The following is a 13,790-nucleotide window of genomic DNA, read 5'->3' on the forward strand; positions in this document are numbered from 1 at the left end:
ACTGTTAATCCAATTAAATCATTTACACTGAAAAAAATTACAGCTGCATTAAATAATGTTATGAGATTGTTTGAAAATATTTTTTTGAATATACAAATAAGATGCGTTATGGTTCGAACCAGATCTGCTGTGATCTTTGTTTGGAACTATTTTCGCTACTGAAACAACAAAAACAGTCAATATTTCGTCTAAAATGTAAGTGAATTAATTTTAACTACTGAAACCAGTCTCACATTTTCAGGAAAACTGCACTCTTTTTATACTCATATGTTATAAATATAAGTATTTAAAGGGTTAGTTCACCCAAAAATGAAAATTATGTCATTAATGACTCACCCTCATGCCGTTCCATCTTTCGTTTTAAATTCTTAAATTTGATCAATAAATTAAATTACAATAATAATAAAATATAGAACTGTTAATCCAATTAAATCATTTACACTGAAAAAAATTACAGCTGCATTAAATAATGTTATGAGATTGTTTGAAAATATTTTTTTGAATATACAAATAAGATGCGTTATGGTTCGAACCAGATTCATCCGTTCATCTTCGGAACACAGTTTAAGATATTTTAGATTTAGTCCGAGAGCTTTCTGTCCCTCCATTGAAAATGTATGTATGGTATACTGTCCATGTCCAGAAAGGTAATAAAAACATCATCAAAGTAGTCCATGTGACATCAGTGGGTTAGTTAGAAGTTTTTGAAGCATCGAAAATAAATTTTGGTCCAAAAATAACAAAAACTACAACTTTATTCAGCATTGTATTCTCTTCCGGAATCCTTTCCATTGAATTGATTACATTGAATCCTTTCATCTGTCGGCGTTGGTAATGCACTTTTACGTCGTTGTTTTTGGCGATTAGGACATCCACGACATGCACACTTACGCACCATTTTAAAAAATATAGCAATACCAAAATACAAACAATGTAGAATAGCTTGAATACAGCATGCGTCTCCCTCAGACTGTAAATGAAGCTCCGGATAACATGTCAGCAGTGTCTTACGTCAGCAGCATCACTGAGGAGTCGTGAACCCGGATTGACAACAGACCTGGAAGAGAATACAATGCTGAATAAAGTCGTAGTTTTTGTTATTTTTGGACCAAAATGTATTTTCGATGCTTCAAAAACTTCTAACTAACCCACTGATGTCACATGTTTTTATTACCTTTCTGGACATGGACAGTGTACTGTATACATTTACAATGGAGGGACACAGAAAGCTCTCCGACTAAATCTAAAATATCTTAAACTGTGTTCCGAAGATGAATGGAGGTCTTACGGGTTTGGAACGACATGAGGGTGAGTCATTAATGACATAATTTTCATTTTTGGGTGAACTAATCCTTTAAGCGCAGTATATAAGCGCAGTATGTTAATTGAGTTTTTTGTGTGTTCTGCGCTCATTTGTTTCGATTTCTCCTTGAGCCCTGGGTAACAGTGTTCTTTTCATGTTCTCTCTTCAGCTCTTTACATTTTGCGCTCTGTTAAAGGTGCTCTAAGCGATCCTGGGTGGAGTAACTTCCTGTTGACGTTCGAAGTGTTGTCAAACAAAACAGAGGCTAGCTAGACCCTCTCTCCTCCTCCTCCTCCTCCTCCCCGTCCCCTCCGTGCTTCCTGAAACAGTCATGAACGCTCATTTTAAATCATTCTTGTCGGTTATTGGCTGGAGCATGTTTATTATGTTAAGTGGTCCAGGCTGCACCAGTTTGTTTTTATTGCTGTTTTGGGAGCTTGTGGCGACTACAGAGACCACGTTTTTTACAGTGTGTTCAGGGGACAGGCAGCTAGCGGATAGTGAGGAGATGTTTGCTGTATGTGACAAAAAATGTTTTGGCCTAAAACCGCGTGACATCGCTTAGAGCACCTTTAACTCCCTGTCACGGGACAACGAAGTGCAGTGAAAGGGAGTGAATGATGGCTAATATTAACCAATCTAAAATCTGCTTTAAACTTAAGAACGTAAAGATGAAGTTTAATTGGTTATGTGATAGAACGGTGGACAAGGCACTGTATCAGCTCACAGCAGGCACATACTGTGCAGTAATTAGCCAATGTTTTGTAGAGAAATGAAAACAGGTCACACTTCAACAATTATTTGCTCTCGCACAAATGCTCCCAAAATGGTCGCAATTTCGAGCCTTGAGCTTTCAATGATACAATGAGAATTTTTACTAAAGAGAACTAGATGGCATAGAGTGAGTGAAGTGTTGAGCCAAGGTGGAGTCCGAGGCTTGAGGTGGAACTAACAGAACCACAGGCCAGGCAGAGCGGATAACTGGGAAGTCCCAGGCAGATAGATGTAGCTGGACAGAACCACTGGAGGGGCTGAAGGGAGACAGCGGAGAGGTACTGGATGGCTTCGGCAGATGAGGAGGGAGGGGAAGGCTGGGCTGGGTGGGACCAGCCGCAATGAGCTGGCGATGTCTTCCTCAATGGGGCAGACAGTGAAAGGTGAGCCGCACTGCACTAACATCCAGATCCAGTCCACATACTTAGCAAAGCTCCCTTGAGGACCATCCATGGACAGATGTGTCTTTGACCGCTTGTTAATCCTAAGTGGAGAAAATCCCTTGTGTGATCCTCGATCCCCCTGCTTCAACAGGAGAAGGTTGACTGCAGGGATATCCATTATATTTTTGAGATGAGAAAAATCTCATCTTGAGGTCTTGTCTTCTGTCAATAGTCGCATGTATTGCGTGACACAGAATGAACGAGAAATAGTCTTTTTAATAAACACAAAGAAAACTCTGTCAGGGCACTGATCAGGAAGTCAGACATTTTAAGGGCTGTCTCAATCGCAAAATCCTACCAGTGCACTGAAACGTTCTCTCCCTAAAATTTTTTAAATACAACCCATTATTTAATTATATTTCAGCATTAACATAAATAAATAGGCAGGTAATAAACATAAACTAGCTAACATATATAATTAATTTACAGCTGAAATGTTGCATGTATATATAACAAGCATAAATACCAATAATGATGTTATAGAATTAGGATGTTGTCATGTCATCATTAGTGTCCCAATGTGTAGTGAGTCAGTCAGTGTCCTTACCAGTGCCCGAATTCGTGTACACGATATACTGATTCACAACCTCGTAATCTATGGAGCTGGTATATAACTATATAACAATCAATGCAATATATAAATACAAAATAAAAATTAGAAATAATCTGTGAATGGATTTAAAAAAAAAAAACTGTAGGATGAAAAAAAATGTTTTCTTGTAGGCCTATATTATTTCACTTTTTTACATCTTTCAGCATATTGATAATAATAAGTTATTCAAATAATAATATCTCTTCAATTTAATTTGACAGCAATGTATTTCAGTCAATAGATGACAAATATGTTCTCAATATCATTAAGATGTATAAAATAATTTAAGTATTTTGGAGATTTCAGGAATGCAACATTGTTTGTTTATTTTACAACAAGTAAACCTACACATATTGTAATCTATGAAAAATAAAATAAATTCTTATCCTGTGGCTCCCACTGGTGGACAACAACAGTATTATTTTATATATAATTCCCATTGATATAAATGAAATTATATTTTATACATTTCTGTTAATTTCTGGTTATTAGCAAAAACATTTTTTTTATGTCTCTTATGTCTTCTCTTATCTGACACAATTATTTGAGATATTGGACAATATCTAACAAGCTGATGAGTTGAATCGATGCGTTTACTAAAGGTGCAGTGCTGTTTTTTTTGTTTTTTTTGTCAAAACAATACAAAGTACATAGTGATTGTCAAAACAGTACATAGTGATTGTCAAAACAGTACAAAAACAATAGGGTTCCAGCATAAAGCCACAAAGGCGATCTCTGTAAATCCATGAACCAGTGTCTAAATGGTTTCTACCTGATCTCCGATCAATATTTTACATTTTTAGACATTTAATGACACATTTATATAATAAAAAAGAAGAGTTAATGAGTTAAAGGTGGTACAGAGGATGTTTTGTTTTATACATTTTTGCAATATTACTTGAAACTGTCTTTACTAACTGATGAAAGACTATTTATTAGGTGCACTGAAAGTAATAATATTAATATACATCTGTGCATGAGGTAGGGCCTTAAAAACATCAGCCAATCGTTTACGCGATCATCACGTAAACGATTGGCCCTCTGGCTTGTCAATCACTGCCATTGTGAGACGTGCGCGGATTGGCCCTCTGGCTTGTCAATCACTGCCATGACGTTCCTTGTGAGAGACGTGCGGCTGCGTGCTCTAGTAACTTTCCACACTCCGCATGCAATGTTTTTGTCCGGAGACAGGAGTAACAACTGCAGATTATGAGTCACCTGCGGTGAGTCCGACATAATGAATCCACGGCTTTAGGTCGTGCACACACTTAACGATTGTAAGGCCGATTATGAATGTAAATTGATACTTATGACTGATCGTGCTCAAACGCGTCCAGTCAGAGCCAGTTGCATTCAGTCTGCGATTACAGTCGGTGTTCAAATTCCTTGTGAAAGTATATAAATCTGCTTCAGGAGCAGGAAACAATCGCTGTATGTTGAGCACAGTCTTAGAATGTTTTAGCTAGTCGTTAAATGTGTGCCCGGCTTAATAACACAGCGAATGCCGGTGGTAAACAAACACTGAAGGAGGGGGGTTGTTCTTCCGCATGCGCTCATTTCAAAAACTCAGTCGACGAAAACATCCTCTGTACCACCTTTAATAGTCTTTTGTTGGATTGACTAACCAAGCACTCTATAAAACATGAGTGGTTTATAATATGTAAAATAGTACATATTATAAAGGCACTTATATTTAATGGTATCAGATGATTTGTTAATTGCATTTAATAGATTACACCTTCAATAGAACATTAGTGATTAGTTTGTAAAAGGTTTTAATGCATGATTAGCTGAGTTTTTGTTGCATTTACACTGTTTTAACCAGCAGGGGTCACCAGCGTGTGGCATTTCGAGCACTTCGAAACAGTGAATCATTTTGTGAAGCAATTGGTTCAAATGATCTTTATGTTTTTGTTTGTTTGTTTGTTTGTTTGTTTGTTTGTTTGTTTGTTTGTTTGTTTGTTTGTTTGTTTGTTTGTTTGTTTGTTTGTTTGTTTGTTTGTTTGTGTTTGTTTTGTTTTTTTTTGTGTGTGTTTTATTGTAGTCCTTTTTGACTTGTGTTGTGACAAGTATCACTGCCCATTTTGTGAGATCTGGGTCTACTAACCAAGGGAGTTCTACAGCATTGTTAATCTCCAGAATCATCTGAAGACAATGTGTATGCCTCCTATGATAATCAAGACCTCCACATGATAATTAAGCCTTGAAACACTGGTTTTGTTTACTTTTGTCAGATTCAATTATCATACAATTATGAATTATTTATTCAGTATATTATAAATTATTAGGTAAGCTGAGCATCATGTTTGTGATCTTTTTGTCATGGATGAAAGATTCTGACAATTAAAACATAAATCAGGCTTCTATATTTATAACATCAATTACTGCTTTATTTGTTTAGAAATGGATGTAACTTAAAATGTTATTTGTGTATTGTATTGTACTCATATTTTTAGTATAGTACAGCAAAGCTACAGCACTTCTAGTCAGCTTTTATGGAGCTGTCAACACTTTAAACTCATGCAATCAGTTGATGAACACTCCATTCATATATAAAACATCTCAGATTACAAATGTAACCTAGGTCCCTGAGAAGGGGAACGAGACACTGCGTCTGGCAAGACGCTATGGAAAACACTTTAGTGTGATTGGTTTCTGAAGCACGTGTGCAAATGCGACAATCGCATCGGCCTGCTAGAGAATATGACATCACTTCCAGTGCGACCGGGAGTATAAAAAGGCGCCTGAGGAGTGCGTTATCCAATTCTTCATCTGAAGAAGATGTGGCAGGCACCCAAGCATGGCAGTGTGATGCAGTGTCTCATTCCCCTCTTTTAAGGGATCCTAGGTTACATTTGTAACCTGAGATGTTTCTTATTCTCTATGGCCACAGCCCGAGCTACATACCCTGAATGAGGAAGTCCATGCAGGGCCAAGTTTTAGGGCTCGGCCCAAGTGCAGAAATCAATCGGAAGGCCTGAACAGCAGAGACTCCAAGCGGTGGGAGAAACTCTGCTCAGCCAGAAAGGGGTTTTCAGGACCTGCAATGCCCTAAAGTAGCTCTGGGGAGCGGAGTACTCTACATGATGACCCTCTAGAACGAAGGGAGTACTGACTAGCTCACTGGAGTAAGTTTATCAAGGAGACCTACAGAAGTCCTACATCTTTAAATAAATAAGTTAACGGTGGCCCCAGTTAGCCTACTGGCCCCAGAGAGTGAAGCACTCAACATACAGTACTGACCCTCTCAAATGAGGGAAGTACTACACAAGCTCAGCCAGAAAGCAGTTTGTCCAAGAGGCTAAAAAGCCCATTACTAGACACTCTGCATACTCTCCCTCTAAATGAGAGGAGTACCGAACTTAGCCTATAGAAGTATGTAAAGAAGGTTCACAGAGAGCCTAACAACTTGGAGCCCTAGGTGAACAGAGTATTAGCTAACACACTAGACTTGACTCATCAAGGAGGCTTGATCCAGAGAGCCTATTACTTGACACAAAGTACACTGAATTCTAAAGAGTACTTAGTATAATGCCTTTTTCTCAGAAAAAGGGCAGAGACAATCACGCTCAACCTAAGATAGCTCAGCTAAGGGACTCTGATAAACTGAGGCCTCAATAGAATAACTCTCTAGAATGAGAGAGCTGAAGAGTGAAAACAGGAAACCTCAAAGAACGAAACTCCAGAGCAAGAGGAGGTAACACTCTATATTCCTAAAACAGCTATATCGAGAAGGCTCACAGAAAACCTTGCCACACGAAACCGTAGGGTTCAGACGAGAGAACCTCAGTCCGCATTGATGGAGGCTCAATAAAGGAGCTGTAATGAGTGACTGATTGAATCACTTCCCTAAGATCATGCTTTTTCTTCCTTGCCTCACGCCTCCTCTTCGACCTGCTCCTCGGAGGAGGAGGAGGGGCACAAGTGGCAACACTAGCCAGCCAAGACAGGCTAGGACGTCACGTCATGCTTCAAGTTACGCCAAGTGTGAACTCAATCCTCTCATGGCATGTGCACACAGGTGACAGATGGTTGGAAGCGATAGTATACAGTTTAAAAAATTTAAAATATTGGTATTTTTCTTACAAACACTTATCGTTTCACTTTAGAAGACAATGATTCATCCATTGTGGTTGTATGGATTACTGTAGTTATTACTGTATGTGCTGTTTGATGCTTCAACTTTTAGGAGCTTGCATTAGCAGAGGTTTATTTTTCTAAAAACCTTTGTTTGTGTTCATCTGAAGAAAGAATGTTTTATACATCTCGGATGACATGAGGGTAAAAGATGAGTAAATGGTGAGGACTTTAGCATTTGAAATGAAATGTGACCCGATCTGGCGAAATGAGTCGGAAGTCGCAACGTTCTATTTTAAGATATGGGCCGATAATGTGGAAAAACAATGAAAAAAATCGATTTTTTTTTTTTAAGCTAATTTCAAAGAACAGACTTTCAAAAATAATCTCCCAAAGTTTCGTAGTCCAGATAATTGAGTAAAGGTATTTAAATGGCTATTAAATTTGACATGGTTTCACTAAATTAGCTGGAAATGAACTTCTCAACTCCTCTCGTCACTTATGAGCATTTCCCGGTATCCCCTGAAACGTCATTATCTCTGCTCTACAAATATGGTGTTACACGTTGTATAGAACCAATCAAAAAACTTAGAAATGTAAACACACTGACCTAAATGCTGATTTTTAACAATGGGAAGCCCCGTTTCGACTGACAGGCACGCGATCGGTCCAGCCATCCTCCTGTCAGACTAGCGCGCCTTATAAAATAAAACTCCCATTTGCGCGTCTCTCTTTAAAAGCCAATAAAAATTGAATCCATATAGGTAACACAAAAATTCTTTTTGCATACAAAACCAAAGACTTTAAACTTTCATATCAAGCCTCCAACTAGAGGTCTTCACGGGTCCAAAAATTCATACCCGAACCCGAAGAGACCCGTAAATGTGCTACACGGAACCGACCCGGCCCGACTATTATTTTGAAAGTTGGACCCGAACCCGTGCAGAACCGAGAAATGCCATAAATGTACTACCCGGACCCGTCTAAGCTGGACCCGAACCCGACCGGACCCGTCTGGACCCGATCGGCACATCTATTCCACAGCAAATTGCTATTAATAAGTCAATAAACAAGTTGCGAAAATAAAACGTGTTGTCTTACCTAATATTAGTAGGCTATAGCTTTCTCCTTTGTACCTGACTGTGATGCACTTGCCAAGAAAGTTCATCCGTTATTCCTCTCTTACCGATTGAAATGCTTAATCCACTCATTATTCCAGCTTTAAAAGTTCACTTGCTGTCACGATGACAAATGCGACTTTGCAGTTTTGCATTATTTCGTTGTATCTCGAGACTCGAGTCAACGCACATAATAAAATAACTTTGACTGTTTGCCCTTTTGAACTATAATAACGATTGCTTGTTCAGTGACATGGCCGCTGACGTTAGCATTACTTATTTGCGGTCATTTCTGTGCTTTTTGAACAGAGTCTGACCAAAACTTTAGATATAACAAGACGGCATAATGTTATTATAAAAACAGGAGAAAGAAAGTGCGCTCGCATGAGACATGCGCGTTAGCTGGAGCAACCTGAAACAAGCTTTAAGCGTCACAGAAAACATTCGTGTGATAGTTCATATTTTGTTAATGATTTGAAATAGGCTATGTTATTTAAATGCGAATGTGCAAGGCTACAAGCAGTTCTTGAGATTTGAAGTTTGTTTGCATTACTGTTGCACACGATAGGAATAATAAAACTCGATGATCGCCGTTCGCTTGCATTAACTCCGCCCACTCTGCTTCTGATGGCTGGGGTCACTCGTGTTTTTTCACCTTATTTCCCGGCTCATACTTTTCAAGTTACAAAACACGCACAGCGCTGACTGACTCCCAACACGGCCGGGTGATCTCCGAATAAAATCGGCTCGGGTATACACACAATGTTAATCAGACCCGGGAACCGAAGTAATAGATTAGGACCCGACCCGGACCCGGCTGACCATTTAAAATATAGTCCCGAACCCGTACGGGTCCCGGGTCGGGTCCCGGGTCCTCGGGTCTCGGGTCTTCTTTGTAGACCTCTACCTCCAACATGCTTCTGTTGCGTTGTTTTCACCCTCTAATGAGTCTGAGTAATATGCGTTTACAACAAAAACAGCACAGCCGCTAACTGAATACAAGTATATATTTCACGTGCTCATAACTTCATGAAAAATGCACAGATCATAAAAATGGCACATCAATATTTAAAGCAGATTCTCAAGATTAAAACGAATCCAAAATCAATATATTGCATTGATCACAAGATATTACTCACGGAATGATTTAACATACTTAGCTAAAAACATGTCTCTCATCTCTCCGGATGCAGTGTGTATCCAGTGTTCCCGGACCCATCCATGTTCGTTTTCCAACGTGGAATAACACAAAATAGATATCATTTTAAAGCTTAGAATCTCATCTTTTTAATGCATCTAACCTTTTTGAAAAACTCTTAACGAGTGCTGAGAAGCACCTCTAAACCGGAGTTTACCGCCCGAAAAAATGAACAACAATTTTTCAAACTATTCTTTATAATATCACCACGAAATTTGAACCAGATGCAGCTCACATATAGGAGAGTATCACCAAAAAAGAATTTTTTAGCGATCGTATTGTATTCCTGAGTTATTCCATGTCAAATAAAAAAAAGAAAAATTATTTTTAAAAAATTATATATATTTTTTGTCTTTTATCAGCTGTTTCTCAGCAAGAAAATGTCCAAATGTAATTAAAATTTAAAATGTTTTCTATCAAATGATACCTACCTTTTGACTCTACTTGCTAGAGTTTTGGAGTTATGAGTCTTTACTTTTGTGTGTGTCGCTCAGAAGAAAAAAAAAAAAAAAAAAAAAAAAAAAAAAAAAAAACACCTCTAAAAAAGCCTTCAGGTCTTAAAGGGTTAATTCAAATAAATACTTTAAAATATTTGAGCTTCAGCCTGGTTTAATAGCATTTATATATATATATAAAAATGTCTTTGGTCAAATTAAGCTGTAAAATAAATAGTTTATCCCTTTAAATGCAATGGATTTGGAAAGATAACAAAAAAAAAAACAGCCAAAAAACTTTAAAAGCGATTTTCTCAGATTTTCAATTGGAAAAAGAGGGCAGACGACCATAATTAAAATGGGTATATCTTTAAAACCATTCAAGGTATGACTTTGACTATGATATCATTTTAAAGCTTATTGTCTAATCTTTCCATTGATACCAAAATCTCAATTTTGAAATTTGGGTCACTGTGACTCATTTTGCTGGATCTGGTCAAAAATGTTGATTTAAAAAATAGTTTTAAAATAAGTTCTTTTTCAAATAAAGGTTTCCGAGTCATTGATATCAGATTGTGTATGTGTTTTTATTGAACTTTCTAGAGCAAGAGGGTAACAAGCAACACTTTAATTTACATCCTGCAATGTCACATTTACCCTGTAACAAGAGTGTAACAAGCACCACTTCATGGAACAAGTGTATATTTTTTTTTTTTTAAAAAGCAGTAGTTTTACTTGCCTTGAAACACAGAAGCCCACACTTAATCAGTGCACTTTGCTATCAAAAACATTATTGTATAAATGAACTGACATGTACCCCATAATTTTTAAACTTTATGTATTGGTACACTATTGCACCCATTGCTCCCAAATGTAAGATTATTGCCTTTTTAATAATAGTACGATATCCTTTAATCTTGTGTGTCTGATCCACTACTAAAAGAGCAAACTGTACATCCTACTTGACTGCACTTTTTTCACTTATCCTTTCACTGCAGCCAACTACTCTCGTCCAAGACACAGTCTCGTTACACAACACAGTTTTCAACTAAAACAGAACACCTTTTATGCATTTTGGCCATCCATTTACATGACAATGTCATTTTGGGGGCCTAAAATAGCACATTTTTGAAAAACAGGGTTGTGTAAGTTTTTGAAAACATCTTCTTTGAAACTTTTCAAAAATGCAAAAGAAAAAAACTTTAGTTTTTAGTACATTACTGTCATGTAAACATACCCTAAATTACAAGTGAGGGCAGATCTCAAAAGAGTCTAGTTATATGTTGTATTGACTTCCCAATTAATTTAAGCATTAAAAAAAATAATAATTATCATTAAAAATTACATTATGATAATCCATTGTAATAAGCCTTGTGTTTTGCAAAGGAGAATGGTTAGTTGAATGGTAAGCTAAGTTTAAGCCTGTTCAATGGACCTGTGTGGGACCTTTTCATTATATGGTACTGATATGGACCTTTTCATTGCATTGAAAAAAATATGTCTTTACAAAAATTCTAGTAGACAAAAATTTTGGTTGTGAAAATTAGATGTGCTATGACCTTGAGGCAGTGGGAGTACAATGTACATCTATCCCTTGCAGCCTCATTTTCACTTTATTCTGATTAAATGTGGTGTTATGCCTCTCAGATCCATTGACTGAAGTCCATAAGTCATATACTGTACATCCTCAAGTGGGTTATCACAACTTTATTATGTAAGTAAAGTAAAACTTTGCTGAATATATTGTCAATTCAAAATACTGGCAAATGGCCAGAATACTGAATAAATACAACTTAAACATTATAAGATGAAATGTTGTGTTGCTTTTAAGTATTTTAAAATATTGACATAAATCAAAGTGGCTATAGTGTTACTCAACCCACTCTCATGTGGTAGAAGTAGGGAAAATCTTATCACTCACAGTGGTGTGGAAATATTACATTTCTTGTTTTTAAACTAAACATTCAGACATGGAGTCTAGTAACATGGGAACTTGCTGATTGATGTGACATCGGGCCCTCTCAATATTTTCACAGCTTTACCATGGATCCATTAGCCCCATTTGTTCGAATTAACATTATGGTGTTCTGACAGTGAGTGCACTACATCAATGCATTGTGGAATAATTTCACTTTTTTCTATAAAAGTGTGGCTTGAATGAAGTGCCATTTGTTTTTCAATTATCTCCACAATGCATGATCCTCCCTCCAGAGATTTTATTATTATTGTTATTATAACCTTATTTATATTTATTCATTAAAGGGGGGGTATCACACATAGTTTCTACCAATCTCAAGTTAATCTTGAGTAAATATAAAGTAACAATGCATCCTTCATATCGCTGAAAAGTCTTTAATTTTATCATATTTATAAAAGATAGGTACACTAAACCAAGTCTTTCCGGAAAAAAAACAGAGCTACTGGAGGCATGTCTGCCGTCAGTGCTGTGGGCGGAGCTAAAGAGTCACAAGCGCATGCAGCTTCTGCATAGAGATCGTCTGCTAGCTGCGACATCATTATAAATACAAAGGGAACAAAAATGTTTGTGTTGTTTACATTATATGCATTTGCGTGCTGATTGCCAACAAAACACAGACATCTGATGCAGCTTTACTCACCACCCATGATCTGCAAATCCATCGCCAAACTGGGACTTGTTTACAAAGTATTCTTCACCGAAATCCCGGGAATTATGCACAACTCTGTTGCTGCCCCAGAAAAACAAACTTCATCCACTGTTCCCTTGACGCTGGGTTCTTTGGGAAGCTGAAAAAGTCATCTTTCCCTCACAACCAAAAACACACTCCTTCAGTGACAGGAGCTGCATCTCATTTCGAGGCTGCTTCCTTCGGAGTTCGCATTTGAAGGCTGAATACGTCATCAAGGATGTGTTATTTAAGAAAAGTAACCGCAATAAAATTGACTGATATTCATTGTGAGGTGTAAAAAAAAAAACTTTAATTTCTTTCTTACGTTGCAATCTAATGGTTATTTTTCTTAAATGAGATGGCCTCGATGATGTATGCAGCCTTCAAAGGGTGCAGCCCCTGAATTGGGACACAGCCATTGTTAAAAAAAATCTCTTGGCTTCCGTATCCCTAATGAAACGCGTTGATGGGCATGCTCTTGGTGATGTGTGTGCGCACGCTTATCAGGGAGAAGTGCCTATACAAGGAATTCCACCCTTTATTACGTGATAAAGGGCCATACTCGAAAAAAATCTCTCCGAAACCTGGTCAGAAACTGGAAATAGTGTATTTGGCACAGAAATATTCCGTCATACGTCCAAGTCTTGTTTTGAAACTTTGGCCATGTTTTGCATGAGAATCCAACTCTTTAACAGTGTAAATAATGCTGCGTTCCAGGCAGGTTTTTGAGCCTGTAAGTCACGACTTCAAACCATGACTTACGACTTTGTAGCGTTCCAGGCAAGTCACGCCAAACTGCCTGAGTGTAAACAAACCAGCGTAGCAGACTGTACGGGGCTTATGCTCATTTACAATTATTTCTATCACCAAAGGTGCTTACTGCTTGCTTATTTGAGGGAAACGGAAGAGGAAAAATGGCGCATAAGACAAGAGAAGCTGTTATACCTTTTATTTTACGTTATTTTATCATGCACTTGCATAAACACCACATCCATAGGGGCTGGCATGTGATGTCAGAGCGCAGAACTGGGAGTACATCGATCCAGTACGAGTTCACAGGTGGGAAGTCAAGGGTTTGACTGCCGTTCCAGTGCACTTTCACGGGTAGAAGGTTGGAAAAACACGGGTTATGGGTTGCCTGGAACGCGGCATAAGTCAGAATGCAGAATGTGAGGAATGTTCTGATAAGCGAAAATATAACCA

The sequence above is a fragment of the Megalobrama amblycephala genome, linkage group LG17, assembly GCF_018812025.1.
Source record: "Megalobrama amblycephala isolate DHTTF-2021 linkage group LG17, ASM1881202v1, whole genome shotgun sequence".
Lineage (NCBI taxonomy): Eukaryota > Metazoa > Chordata > Actinopteri > Cypriniformes > Xenocyprididae > Megalobrama > Megalobrama amblycephala.